A 14,163-nucleotide genomic window follows, 5' to 3' on the forward strand; every position below is an offset into this window, starting at 1 on the left:
AGTTGGGATCATAAACCAAACTTTGTTCAGAAGCCGAATAACACTCAAAGAAGTTAGGATCACAAACCCAATTATTCTCAGAGACATCATAATACTCAAAGGAATTGGGATCATAGGCCTAATTATGCTTATAAGCAAAACAACTTTCAGAGTGATTGTAAATGGTGTGACAGGTTACACTATGGGAAGTGTTGGTATGAAGGTAAACCAAAGTGCACAGGCTGTGGTAAGCCAGCCCATTCTATGAAAGATTGTCATGAGAATAAAGGAGTGCAAAAAGTTAATTATGTAAAGCAGTTGGGAGATACAGGATCATTGTTTTATGCCTGCAATGCAGTGACAGATGTGAAAGTTAATAACTCATGGTATATTGATAGTGGTTGTAGTAACCACATGACAGGAGATAAGAGACTATTGGTCAATGTTCAGAGACATTTGACTTCCAAAGTAAAGATGGGAACTGGAGAAATTTGTCAAGTGGCAGGAAAGGGAACCTTGGTGATTGAAACTAAATTAGGAAGAAAACATATACAAGAAGTAATTCTTGTTCATGGACTTGAGGAAAATCTTCTAAGTGTGGGACAAATGATGGAAAACGGTTACTATCTGTTGTTTGGAGGTGATGTAGTTAATATTTTTTATGGTTGGTCACTGGATAATTTAGTAGTGAGGGTGCATATGACCAACAATAGGTGCTTTCCCTTGACAATGTTGCCTGCAATACAATATGCACTAAAAGCAGGTGTCACACATTGTTCTCAGATATGGCATAAGAGAATGGGTCATTTGAATGAGAGAAGTCTCAAGGTACTTGAAGAACAGGGGTTGGTGCATGGATTGCCTAAATTAGAAAAGTCTCAAAGTGTGTGTGAAGGTTGCATGTTGGGTAAACAACACAGGGACTCATTCCCTTATCAATCGACTTGGAGAGCTAAAGACCCACTGGAGTTGATTCATACAGATATCTATGGTCCAATACAAGTAGAGTCTCATTCTGGAAACAAATACTTTTTGTTGTTTACAGATAACTGCACAAGGATGTCATGGGTGTACTTTCTGAGAAACAAGTCTGATGCATTTGAATGTTTCAAAAAGTTCAAGGCAATGACTGAGTTACAATATGGATATAAGGTTAAATGTCTCAGAAGTGATTGAGGGGGAGAATTCCTTTCTGCAGAGTTTGACAGATACTATAATGGGCAAGGAATTCAGAGACAATTGACTATGGCCTACACTCCTCAACAAAATGGAGTGTTTGAAAGAAATAATAGGACTGTGGTGGAAATGGCAAAGTCAATGCTATATGAAAAAAACCTTCCATATGCATTTTGGGCAGAGGCAGTGAATACTGCAGTCTATCTTATCAATAGGTGTCTTACCAAAGCCCTGAAGAAGTCAACCCCATTTGAAGCTTATAGTGGCAGAAAACCTAGAATAGCTAATTTGAAGATATTTGGCTCATTGTGTTATGTGCATATACCTTCCAATCTCAGATATAAACTGGAAGAAAATAGTCACAAGTGTATCTTTGTAAGCTATGGTTCAAGTGAGAAGGGCTACAGATTGTTTGATCTCATTTCAAGAAAGATTGTTCTATCAAGGGATGTCACATTTGATGAGAATAACTCTTGGGATTGGAACTGCAATATAAATACTGGAGTGACATTTCCAGTCATCACTAAACATAAGGATGCTAATGAAATCTGTGAGATTGGTGAAAACTCTCAGTCTGCAGAATATAATGTTTCTCAAAATGAGAATGTGTCTGATAGATCTCAAACTTATGATGATACACCTAAGAAATGGAGAAGTATCAATGAAATCATGGCTCAATGCAACATGTGTGTTATTGAACCAGAAAATTATGAGGATGCAGCTAAGGATGATTCATGGAGGAGTGCAATAAAAACTGAATTGGACATGATTGAGAAGAACAACACATGGCAGCTTGTTGAGAAACCATATGGCAAGCCTGTCATTGGTGTTAAATGGGTCTATAAGACCAAACTTAATCTGGATGGTATTGTGCAGAAGAATAAAGCTCGGCTGATAGCTAAAGGCTATTCACAAAAGCCCAGAATCGACTATAATGAAACTTTTGCCCCTGTGGCAAGGTTGGACACGATTAGAACCTTGATTGCTCTTGCTACACAGAAGAAATGGAACTTGTATCAATTAGATGTAAAGTCTGCATTTCTCAATGGGGTATTGAAAGAAAAAGTGTATGTTGAGCAACCTTAAGGCTTTGTGAAGGAAAGTGAAGAAACAAAGGTGTACAAGTTGAACAAGGCTCTATATGGCTTGAAACATGCACCAAGAGTCTGGTATGATGAGATTAATGCATATTTCAATAGTGCAGGGTTTGAGAAGAGTTCAAGTGAGGCAACTTTGTATGTTAAGACAAGGAAGGACTCAGGTATCATTATTGTCTCTCTATACGTAGATGACATAGTATATACTGGTAGTAGTCCACAAATGCTTGAAGAATTTAGAAATGACATGATGAAACACTATGAGATGACTGATTTGGGCTTATTACATCATTTTCTTGGAATGGGTGTGTTACAAATTGAGAACAATATTTTTATACACCAAAAGAAATATGAACAGAAACTAATTGAAAAGTTTGGTCTGAAAGAATGCAAATCAGTTGCTACTCCACTTGCAATGAATAAGAGGTTGAGCAAAGTTGATGGAAGTGAAGCTGCGGATGAAGGAGAATATAGGCAGCTTGTTGGAAGTCTGCTCTATTTAACTGCAACTAGACCTGATGTGATGTTTGTAGCAAGTCTATTGGCAAGGTTCATGCATAATCCCACTAAGAAACATATGGGAACATCTAAGAGGGTATTGAGATACATCAAGGGAACAATCGATGTTGGTATTGTCTTTGAAAGGGGAAAAACAACTACCCTAATTGGCTATTGTAATAGTGACTGGGCTGGAAGTGAGGATGATATGAGAAGTACTTCAAGTTATGCATTCACACTAGGATCTGGTATGTTCTTATGGACTTCAATCAAACAAAACACTGTGGCATTGTCTACTACAGAAGCAGAATATGTTAGTGCTGCAGAAGCTACATCACAAGCAAAGTGGCTGAGATTTGTTCTAGAAGACTTTGGAGAAGAACAAGTGGAGGGAACTCAGATCTTGTGTGATAATACATCAGCCATTGCTATGACAAAGAATCCAGTCTTTCATCAAAAGACAAGACACATTAACAGGAAGTTCCACTTCATCCGAGAAGCAATTCAAGCCAAAGAAATTGAGTTGGTGTACTGCAGGACAGAGGAGCAGATTGCAGATATTCTTACTAAGGCCTTGCCCAAAGATCGATTTGTGTATCTAAGGGAGCTACTTGGAGTTAAATCAGCCAAAGGGTTAGAAGGGAGTGTTGGTGTGTAACCCTTCAGCTGAATCTTGGCAACAAGGATCATGTTTTATGTTTTTGTTTCAGTTTGAATATGAGCCATTGGATCATAGTCCACATGGCATTTTAATCATGTATCTAGCCTAAGTAATAGAATAAGACAAGTGGCATCATCTCATAGGATGATAACAATGAATGGTTAAGATTGTATTGTATGTTGGTGAGTGAAGGATCTCCCTTCCTGTCCTCATATAATGGTTAGAATGTATTTTGTAAAAGTGTGGATGAAATTCGAACAGACATTGTCATCTTTGAGCTTCTTCTTTCTGAAAACTCTCTCCACCATTGAAGATAACCTCTACTGAAATACATATCAACATCACAAACACTAACAACTTCGACGGTCACGGAGAGCAGACAGAGCGACGGTGATGCGAGCAGATGAATTGACGATGATGCAAGCAGACAAATCGATGACGATGATGAGCATATGGAGCGACGCGAGTAGATGGAGCAAGATCGACTAAGAGCATAGCGTTACGCAGTCAAAGAGAAAGGGAGGGGTGGGCTATCCACAATATTAGGGTTGGATGAAAATACAATGTTTTCTCTTTTTATTTTACCAAAAAAATACAGCAGTTATAGAACTAAGGGGTAATTTATCGAAGAAAAGAAGCGGGGGAATCAAAAGACCAAAAAACAAGAAGGAGAGAGAATGATTTAGTCCGCGCCCTTCTTTTAATTGTCAGATACGACAAACTTGCATGCTTTTGCGACTGTCAGTTTATTCGTCGGTACAAATATTTTGTGCCGATAGATTTATAGTCGGCATAGGTTCAACGACTATAAGCTGATAAATTACAATTTTCATCGAGAAAGAACTCTTGTGCCGACAAAATTTTGCTTTGTTGGCTTAAAACTTGTCAGCAAAATGATATTTAGTTAAACAAACAAGTTTAACGATTGGATTGCTGAAATTAATTTTATAGACAGCAAAAATCATTGAAGGAATTAAATATGCCGATAATGTCTTTTACCTTTGCCTGACGAAATATTATATTTTGCCTTATAAATATAAACCCTAAACCCTAATTATAATGTATACCTTTGTGCGACGAAAGCTGGGAGGTTCGTTGCGTAAAGGTTGTCGTTTTGCATGCCAAGTTCTCTCTTGGGGCGAAAATTTTACCCGACGACAGATATCAGTATGAATAAAATATGAACCTCAAGTACCACATGCAAGATACATCATACATGCAACACGTACAACTTTCTTATGGATTTTGGAAGTTTGTCTATATCTATACCAAGGCTTCCAAAAATACGAGCCTTCTCCCGCATCCAAGTACAGCTGAATCACATGCACCAAATTCAAAGGGGATTGGGAATATAATTGCCCCATCGCACTCAATTATTGTTCGTTTAATGTTTTCTTTCCACAACATTTTTATTCAAATTTCGCTATGTTTTTTTATGTTTCAATTATTTGATCAATTTATCGGAAAAGAACAGGTTAACGATCATATGATCGATATCAACCATCATATCGACAATAGAGAGGGAAAAAGAATAAGAAATGACATGCCATCACCTAACATTTTCAATAATGTCACTAAAACATTTCAAGTTCCAATTCAATCAACCTTTCCTGTCAGCAACGTATGTCTCGCATGCTGCCATGCAATACCAACCTCTTGACAGCAAAGCACTTATGTCACTCCTACGAGAAATTCTAAGATCCGACCGAACAATTCAAGACACAAAAACTCTTCTCCTACCCAAACCCTGATTTTATCATTTTTTTTCTTTTTCAAAAAATGAGGACAACTGGTGCCAAGTTACGATTATCTATCTTTTTTGGAGGTCGGGAAGACACACAGAGACATTTCAGCCTCCCACATTGATTTTATCATGTTAACCTGGCCTACTTTTAGTCTCATTCTCCTCTCACACCACCTCCAATTCAAATGCCCTAGCTACACAAAAACCTCTCCATCTTTTTATAATCCTCCTCTAGTAACCTTAGTTGAATGGCAGGATAAATTTTAAGGGGGGAGAAAATAAGACCAGCAAATTATGGATCGGATCAGTTGTGCATCATGAGGTAATGTGGTTTCCTTGGTAGTTTTGTGCCTCTGTTTTTTTTTCTGCTTTCTTCTGGTAAACACATTGTTGTAGGGCACCACTTAATTAGCACGGCATTTGATGACTCCCTACTCCCTAGCTATACGTTCTTGTTTTTTTATCTCATTCATTTTTCTTTCTAGTCTATCTCTCATTCTTTCTTTCCAATTAGAGGGAAAAAATGCTAAGAGATATAATTTTGATATTAACTCTAAACCCTAATTTTTTATATGAACCGTAAACCCTAATTTTTTATCTGATCATTTTGATGGAATTAATCTTTTATTTTTTGTTTAAAACAAACAAAATTGTTTGTAGGGTTAGTTTTGAAATATTCACAAATAAAGATGGGCATCCACAGCATTGTAAACTTTAGATAAGGGTTTTTGAAGGAAAAGAGTGTCCAGAGACGATATTGGGTTGTAAACTTTTTTTTTATTATTATTTTTTTTTTAACAAACGATTTTTTTTTTATTTTTTTTGTCAAACGATAGATGTTGCTAGATTAGATGTTAGATTGGCCACTGATGAGGTTCGAACACACGTCTTCATGCAAGGGCTCAACTACTTTCCATCATTGTGGTAAGGGGCCACTTGCGAACAAACGATATCTACACTAAAGGGGAGGGGGATTAGGCTAAGTCTCACAATAGCAATAATATGGTTCAAGTTTACCTTTGACGAGAATCTAACCTAAAACCTTTCACTTACCAGTAAAGAAGAATATCACTAGACCATAGTACTAAGTAACGATATTGAGTTGTCAACTTAACCACTCAAATCGGACTTTCAAAAACATCCTTGAATATTATTGGGCTGCATGCGCAAAAACTTTTGAACTGCCCCACCTAATACAAGCCCATACTATTATCCCTGACAATAGGCCCATATCAATCCCCACCGTTTACCCAAATTTTCCCGAAGCCCTTACTCCGGAGCAAACAAGGTAGGAGTAATTATCATTAATATTCAAAATTTAACATTCAATTTCATAAATATCATTTTTTATAATTTTTTTTAAATATAATAGAAAAATCATGCAAGTGAATAGACCTAAATACGCTCAAAATCCATATCCATATATAGAAGAAATTCAAGAAAGTTGGGGATTCAAAATTGCAGTCATTGTATCTTCCTGGCATTCCTGATGACTGAAATGAAATTTTGTTTCTCCATTTGCTCCATTAGCATACTTGCATCTTGAACAACCGCACCAATTCTCGTTTGCAAGCCAACGCATCGTGTTTGTGCCATACTCAGTGCCCAAATGAGGTAAAACATATCTTAATCAATTTTTTTTTTTCTGCATAATGACAACAAGATGTACAGGCTGATTAATACCCAAATTTTTTCCCTAAATTCCAGGGCTCGGCGTTGATGTTCCCTCATAGTTGAAGCAAGATTGGGATCTTGTAGTTCTGAAAGCTCCTCCTGTAACACATATATGGAGCAGAAGCAAAGAAAAGCATGAATAAATTAACCAAAATTTTTACGAGAAAGTTTGAAACAATGAGTATTATGTTCTGTAAATTAATCTACCTCACTAGCTAGAAGCAGGCTGGGGCACTCATCTGCAATGGGTAGAAAATCACCGCACAGCTGTCAAAAATTAACTTCCTTATCAAATGCGTATAAAAGAAGGCATGCTAACCTCAGATCCCAATCTGTCTGCCATTGACTATTTTTCCTTATTGAAAACTATGTAGTTAGAAGAGGCCACAATTCAGAAAAATTTCCATTACATTACCAATTACATCCTTATGTTTATTTGGTTTTAATTTTGAGGATATTTAAGTCTATTTAAGTGGGCTTTATGTTATTTTTGAAAGATTTTAGAAAAACTGACATTTATGAAATTTGGTGTTAAATTTTAGCTATTATCTATAAAAACTCTCTACCATCCCATTGAGATGAATTTGCAACAACATTCTCAATGATAGTAGTAGCTTGCTCTGGTTCTTTACCCAATATATTTCCATCAGCTGCAGCATCCAATCCATTTCGACATTCATCACTCAAGTGTTGGTAGAAGTATAAAATTAGTTGCCATGGTAAAAACTGATGGTGTGGACAACTAATTATCAAAGCTCTGAATCTCTACCATGTTTGAAAAAGTGGTTCTCCCTTGTTCTGCCTAAAGTGAAATATGTGATCCCTCAACCTCTGTGTTCTAGACTAAGTGTAAAACTTTGGAATGTACTAGAAAGTTGAGTCAAAGAGTTAATTGATCTCGCTAGCAAAGTCTTGAACTAGGTTCTAGCATCACCCGTGAGAGAAAAAGGGAAAAGCTTTAGGCGAATGAACTCATCGGAGACGCCTTTAATATTCTATGTCCCACAAATATCCAGAAAATTATCTACATGCTCACTAACATCTTGATTCTCATCACCAGAAAACTTGGGCAACATGTTAATAACATAATCTTTGATCTTATAAGAAGAAGTAGCATCAAGTGTAAAAGTTTTCAATCAAGGATCTAAACCAATTACATACAAGGAACTACAATTAACATCACAATCAAATACAAGATTGACTCCATAGAAACAATCTGTAAAACTTACTTGATGAATTCATAGTAAATGGTTCTTGAATTAGCCTTCTCCTCTATGCAATTGGTGTTCAGTTTCAATAGGGAAAACTTCTTAATGAACTTGATTGTGAGAGGAGAGACCAAATCCATATATATCCAATTGTTGACAGTTTCCTCCTATTAAGAAAAAATGTCATCCCATAATGTGAGTGGCTTAGGGCTGGTTTGATATTGCTGTGCTTTGAAAAAAAATTGTTTCTGCTGTGCTGTGAGAATAAATAGCTGTGAAATAAAGCAGCAGAGTGTTTGGTAAACTTTTTTGTAAAAGTGCTTTTGAAAAAAAAAAGCAGTATTATAGTGTTTGATTAACTTTTATGTAAAACAGATGTAAAAAAAAAGCTGGTTATTCAAAGCTGGGTTTTGCAGCTTTGTGTTTTTGGCTTTTTTTCACCCAAAATTGTGGAAAAAAAAACTGAAGCTGAATATTTACCAAACATAAAAAAGCTCCGAGCTTTTTTTTATAGCCATTTTTTTTTCAGAATCACCTCAGTACCAAACCAGGGCTTAAACCACTCCCTTAGAGTTCTATTCCCAATCAATTTTGATATAAATAATTATATTATTTATCTCCTAATACATGTATAATTCTATTTATTATTTAATATAATATAGATAAAATGATGTGGCAAACTCACACACATGGCAAAATCTTACATTCTCCCACATGAGTGTAGCTTCATCATTTCCAAAATAGCATTATATCCAATAAGGCAATAGTGATCACCGAATCATACTCATGTATACAAGAATTTTCAATAACTCTCCACATCAATACAATTGCAAGAGTATAGAAAACTTGACACAATCATTTTGTACCAGCACTCTACAATCACTTAGCAATCATATCAAGTGTCATCATTGCAATTAGGGAATCGATGTGTGAAAACTTTGGTACCCATAAAGCTCCCACATTTTGGTCCTTTTAATGTCATAGACATTCCAAAATTTCTTAATAGTTTTGCAAAACATAGTCAATAATACTAGATTCACATGAAAATTACTTCATAAGAAATTACCAACATAATGTAATTTGCTTACAAGAAATAAAATTCATCTATATCACAGATAAGTCTACTAGCTAGTCAACAATATGAAAGGCTAAAACAAAAAAAGAAACAGTACCTTTCTCCCACACTAAAAATCTGGTATGTAAACTGAACAAATCTATTTACGGTCTCAAACAAGCTTCTAGATAGCGGTATCTCAAATTTGATAACATGGTCTCTTCTTCTGGTTTTGTTATAATTGTATCTGCATGAAGATGGTGAAATCCAATTTCATTTTTCTTGTTCTTTATGTGGATGACATATTGCTTGCTAGCTCAGATTTTCAGTTATTGCAAGAGACAAAAAGCATGTTAGCCAACAATTTTGATATGAAAGATTTGGGAGAGGCTAATTATGTTTTGGGCATTGAAATAGTCAGAGATAAAGCCAAAAGAGCATTGGGATTGTCTCAACAAAACTACATAAACAAAGTTATGAAGAGATTCAATATGGAAGCATGTTCTGGTGGTGATGTTCCTATTGGCAAGGGAGACAAATTTTCGGTTGATCAGTGTCCCAAAACATATTATGAAATTGAAACCATGAAGGATAAGCCTTATGCCTTATTGATTGGAAGTGTCATGTATGCTCAGGTATGTACTCAACTAGATTTGGCCTTTGTAGTAAGTGTGTTGGGAAGATTTCAACAAAATCCACATGTCTCTCATTAGAATTCAGCCAAAAAGGTTTTGAGATATCTATAGAAAACCAAGTCTTGTATGCTGATATATAATCATGTAGATTCCCTTGATTTGGTGTGTTATAGTGATGCTGATTTAGGTGGAGATATTGACGATCGTATGTCAACAAGTGGATACAATTTTCTCTTGGCAAATTGTGTTGTTTCATGGAAGAGTCAGAAATAAAATACTCAAGTAGTATCAACCATGGAGTCTGATTATATTGGATGCTTTGAAGCTGTTAGACATTCTAATTGGCTTAGGAATAAGATTTTGGATATGAAGATTGTCAGAAACATAGAACGATCATTGAAGCTACATTGTGACAATAGCTCAATTGTTTTCTTTGCTAAGAACAACAAGTGTTCTGAAGCTTCAATGCTTATTGACATCAAGTATTTGGTGGTTCACGACAAGGTCAGAGATAAGCTCATTGATATAGAGAAATGTATTGTTTTTTTTTATTTGTTGTAAGCAAATTACATTATCTTGGTAATTTCTTATGAAGTAATTTTCATGTGAATCTACTATTATTGACTATGTTTTGCAAAACTATTAAGAAATTTTGGAATGTCTATGACATTAAAAGGGCCAAAATGTGGGAGCTTTATTGGTACCAAAGTCTTCACACATCGATTCCTTAATTGCAATAACTGAAAATCTGAGCTAGCAAGCAATTTGTCATCCACATAAAGAACAAGAAAATTGAAATTGGATTTCACCATCTTCGTGTAGATACAATTATCAATTTTATTTTCAACAAAACCAAAAGAAGAGACCACGTTATCAAATTTGAGATACCACTGTTTAGAAGCCTGTTTGAGACCATAAATAGATTTGTTCAGTTTACATACCAGATTTTCTTTCCCCCTTTCAACAAATCTGGGTGGTTGAACCATATAATTATCTTCATCCAAGCTGCTGTTGAGAAATGCAGTTTTCACATCCATTTGATGCAAGTAAAGATCAAAATGAGTGGTAAGAGCTATAATTATTCTTAAAGAATCTTTTGTGGAATCTGGTGAAAAAGTCTCATTATAATCCAAACCCTCTTTCTGAGTAAACCCCCTGGCTACAAGCTTGGCCTTGTGCCTCACAATTCTTCCTTATGAGTCACGTTTGGTCTTAATAACCCATTTACATCCTATAGGCTTAATTGTAGAATTAGGAGTTTCTAAGGACCACACTTTGTTTTTCTGCATAGATGTTAACTCATCTTCCATAGCTGTAAGGAAAAAGGCAGCTTTATCACTTTGCATAGCTTGTTGAAAAGAAGTAGAATCATCATCATCTCCCAAATCATATTCGACTTCCTGTAAGTAAACCAAATAGTCACCAGAAATTGCTGACTTTCTTGGTCTTTGAGACTTTCTCATAACTGGTGCAATTACTATATTTTCTTCTTGTGACTGTAATGGTTGCATATCAGTAATCTGAGGTGGAAATACATTGATTTCAGGCTGTTGAGTGGCTGCAATCTGATTCTCAAAAGCTACACTTTCCATAGGAATAGGTAGATATACGGTATTGCTAGAAGATGGCTCTTATGTTTCATCAATTTCCTCAAAAACATATGAATTCTTGGATTGACAGTGGAGTGTATTGAAATCCTCAATGAACTTTGCATTATTTGTCTCAAAAATTTGAGTATGAGAATGAGGACAATAGAACTTAAACCCCTTTGACTTCTCTGAATAACCCACAAAATAACAATTGGTAGTTCTTGGATCAAGCTTCCTTTCATTAGAATTATAAAGTCGTGCTTCTACTCTACAACCCCAAGTCTGAAAATGAGCTAAGTACGGTTTCCTGCTTGTCCAAATTTCAAATGGAGTAGAAGGAACAGATTTGCTAGGCACTCAATTAAGAATATAATTGCAATCTTAATAGCTTCTCCCCATAAGAATTCCTGCAATTGAGAATGAGATAGCATGCTTTTTACCATATCTTTCAACATTTTATTTCTCCTCTCTGCTACTCCATTTTGATGTGGAGTTCCCGAAGTTGTATATTGTGCCACTATCCCTTGTTAGAGAAACAAGGCAAAAGGTCCCTTTTGTTGCCCACTTTCTGTGTACCTGCCAAAAAATTCCCCTCCTCTATCTGACCTAACAACTTTAATAGTCTTTTCTAATTGTTTTTCATCTTCCAGTTTAAAGACTTTAAAACAATTTAAAACTTGAGACTTTTCAGAAATTAAATAAAGATAAGTGAACCGTGAAAAGTCATCAATAAATAGAACAAAATAAAGATTACCACATATAGTTTTAGTTTGGAAATGGGCCACAAACATCTGTGTGTATTATTTCTAACAAGTTACTGCTTCTAGTTGAACATAATTTCTTAGTACTTGTGGTTTTGCCTTTAAAACAATCAATGCATGACTCTAAATTAGTAAAATCCAATTCTGGCAGCATACAACTTTCATCAAACGTTTCATTCTATCATTGGAGATATGCCCCAATCTTCTATGCCAAAGCATATATGACTTATCATTAGAGAGCACTCTCTTAGTAACAGAATTTTTGACATTGAAACATTCTTAAACATAAGTACATTGAAGCAGCCATAAATCCCCATTTGGAAAAGCATAACCAGGTAAATTATCAAATTGGTTCTTATGAAAAAGTTTAATGCTTTCATTATCTCCAATAAAAGAAAAACCATTCATTACAAACTTAGAAACTGAAAATGAATTCATTCTCATAGAAGGTACATATAAGACATTATTCAAAGTTAAAATAAAGCCAGAAGACAACTCTAATTTGACACTTCCAATAGACTCGACATCTACTTTTGTCCTATTTCCAACAACCACTATGTAGACCTCTCTACTTGGTTCCCTCTGGCTTTTGAATTCCTACAATGAATTAGTAATATGAACAGTGCAACCAGTGTCAAACCACCAAGAATTTTGAGTTACAAAAACTAAATTTGATTCAACGGTAACAAAAACATCAACAATTTGAATACCTTTCTTAATCAACCAAGCCTTAAAGCCAGCACAAGGTCTCCTAAGATGTTTAGTTGACTAACAAAAATGACATTTTCTGACACAATCTTTATTCATTTTTAGATTAGAGGGAGGAACATTTTTAGTGACACCAAAATTTTGAGCACCCTTTGTATTTCCAGGATCCCACTTATGCCCCCCATAACTCTTCTGATAGATGATCCAATTTCATTGACTATTTTGGTTGCATCTTTTAGAGGATAACTGCAATACAATATTGCTGTTATGAACAGAACATCGAAAAGATAAAATCAAAACTGGAAAGATGCACGAGATCAAACTGTGAAGTATTGTGATTATCTTGTTGGCAAATCAGGATCACTGCAGTTTACAAGCTCGATATTACCACACTGATGTCCCCTCGAGCAGTTGACAAAAGAAATTGGGCATCAACCAAACAAAAAATTCATAAATTGAGTCATATCTTGGTTGGAAGATTCAAAACTTCAAAATCATTATCTATCAATAAAAAAAACTTATTTTTCTCTATGAGAGTTATTAGAGTTTTAGCCAACGTAGGATAAGCAAAGAATGATCGTAGGGTTTAATTATAATATTTAGGTTTATTGATAAATTTGAGTTTTATTATTAATTTCATTTTATACTTAATAGTAATTATGCAATAGGATAAAATAGACAATTGACATTTAAATTTAAATGGGGTGTAAAAAGAGGTTAAATGGGTTTAAATAAAATTTCCCATATGGTATTCACTTGCTGCCATGGGGGTCAATTGTAGCTTGCATATCCGATGATTATATGGTGTACCTACAAGAGATTGATTATGATATTAGTGATGTAGATGATCCACTTACTTACAAAAATGGAACCGTCAATAATAAAGCTACAGATTGTATTGCTACATTGATCTTCATGGCATCAAATATAGGTTAGTGCCTCTGCTGCTCAAGCAGTGGTATAACTGAGCTCTGCTGCTCAAGCAGTGGATTCTACAAATGCGAACCTTTTATGTCAGTTATTAAGGTTAATGCATGGTCATTTAATGTCCATGCACAGATTAAGGTTTGATGGTAATGATCCTTGATTAAACCTACAACTAAGTGCACAGTTTAACTTGAAACTTCATCAAATGGAAGTTAAAACAACATTCTTGAATGGAGGATTAGATGAACATATTTTCATGAAACAACCACTTGGATTCGTTGAAAGTGGGAAGGAAAATTGGGTTAAGTCAATTTATAGACTGAAACAGGCTTCAAGACAATCGTATAAGAAGTCTAATCAAGTTGTGATTGGTTTTGGATTCATTGAGAATAAGATGGACAATTGCATTTACAAAAATGGTAAAGTCTCATTTCATTTTCATGGTACTTTAT

At 35.2% G+C, this 14,163-nt stretch overlaps 1 long non-coding RNA gene and 1 other non-coding gene across 2 annotated transcripts; both read left to right on the forward strand.

The window, feature by feature from the left end:
- The first annotated feature begins 5,231 nt into the window (after positions 1–5,231).
- LOC139193891 (uncharacterized) lies at positions 5,232–7,402 on the forward strand. Its single transcript, XR_011578423.1, has 3 exons — positions 5,232–5,477; positions 6,686–6,769; positions 6,863–7,402. It is a non-coding gene; the product is annotated as an uncharacterized lncRNA (long non-coding RNA).
- Positions 7,403–7,553: 151 nt separating this feature from the next.
- Positions 7,554–7,660, forward strand: LOC114822823 (small nucleolar RNA R71). The gene has a single exon (XR_003771015.2). It is a non-coding gene; the product is annotated as a small nucleolar RNA R71 (small nucleolar RNA).
- The last annotated feature ends 6,503 nt before the right edge of the window (positions 7,661–14,163 follow it).

Source organism: Malus domestica, chromosome 17 (genome assembly GCF_042453785.1).
Source record: "Malus domestica chromosome 17, GDT2T_hap1".
NCBI classification, from domain to species: Eukaryota; Viridiplantae; Streptophyta; class Magnoliopsida; order Rosales; family Rosaceae; genus Malus; species Malus domestica.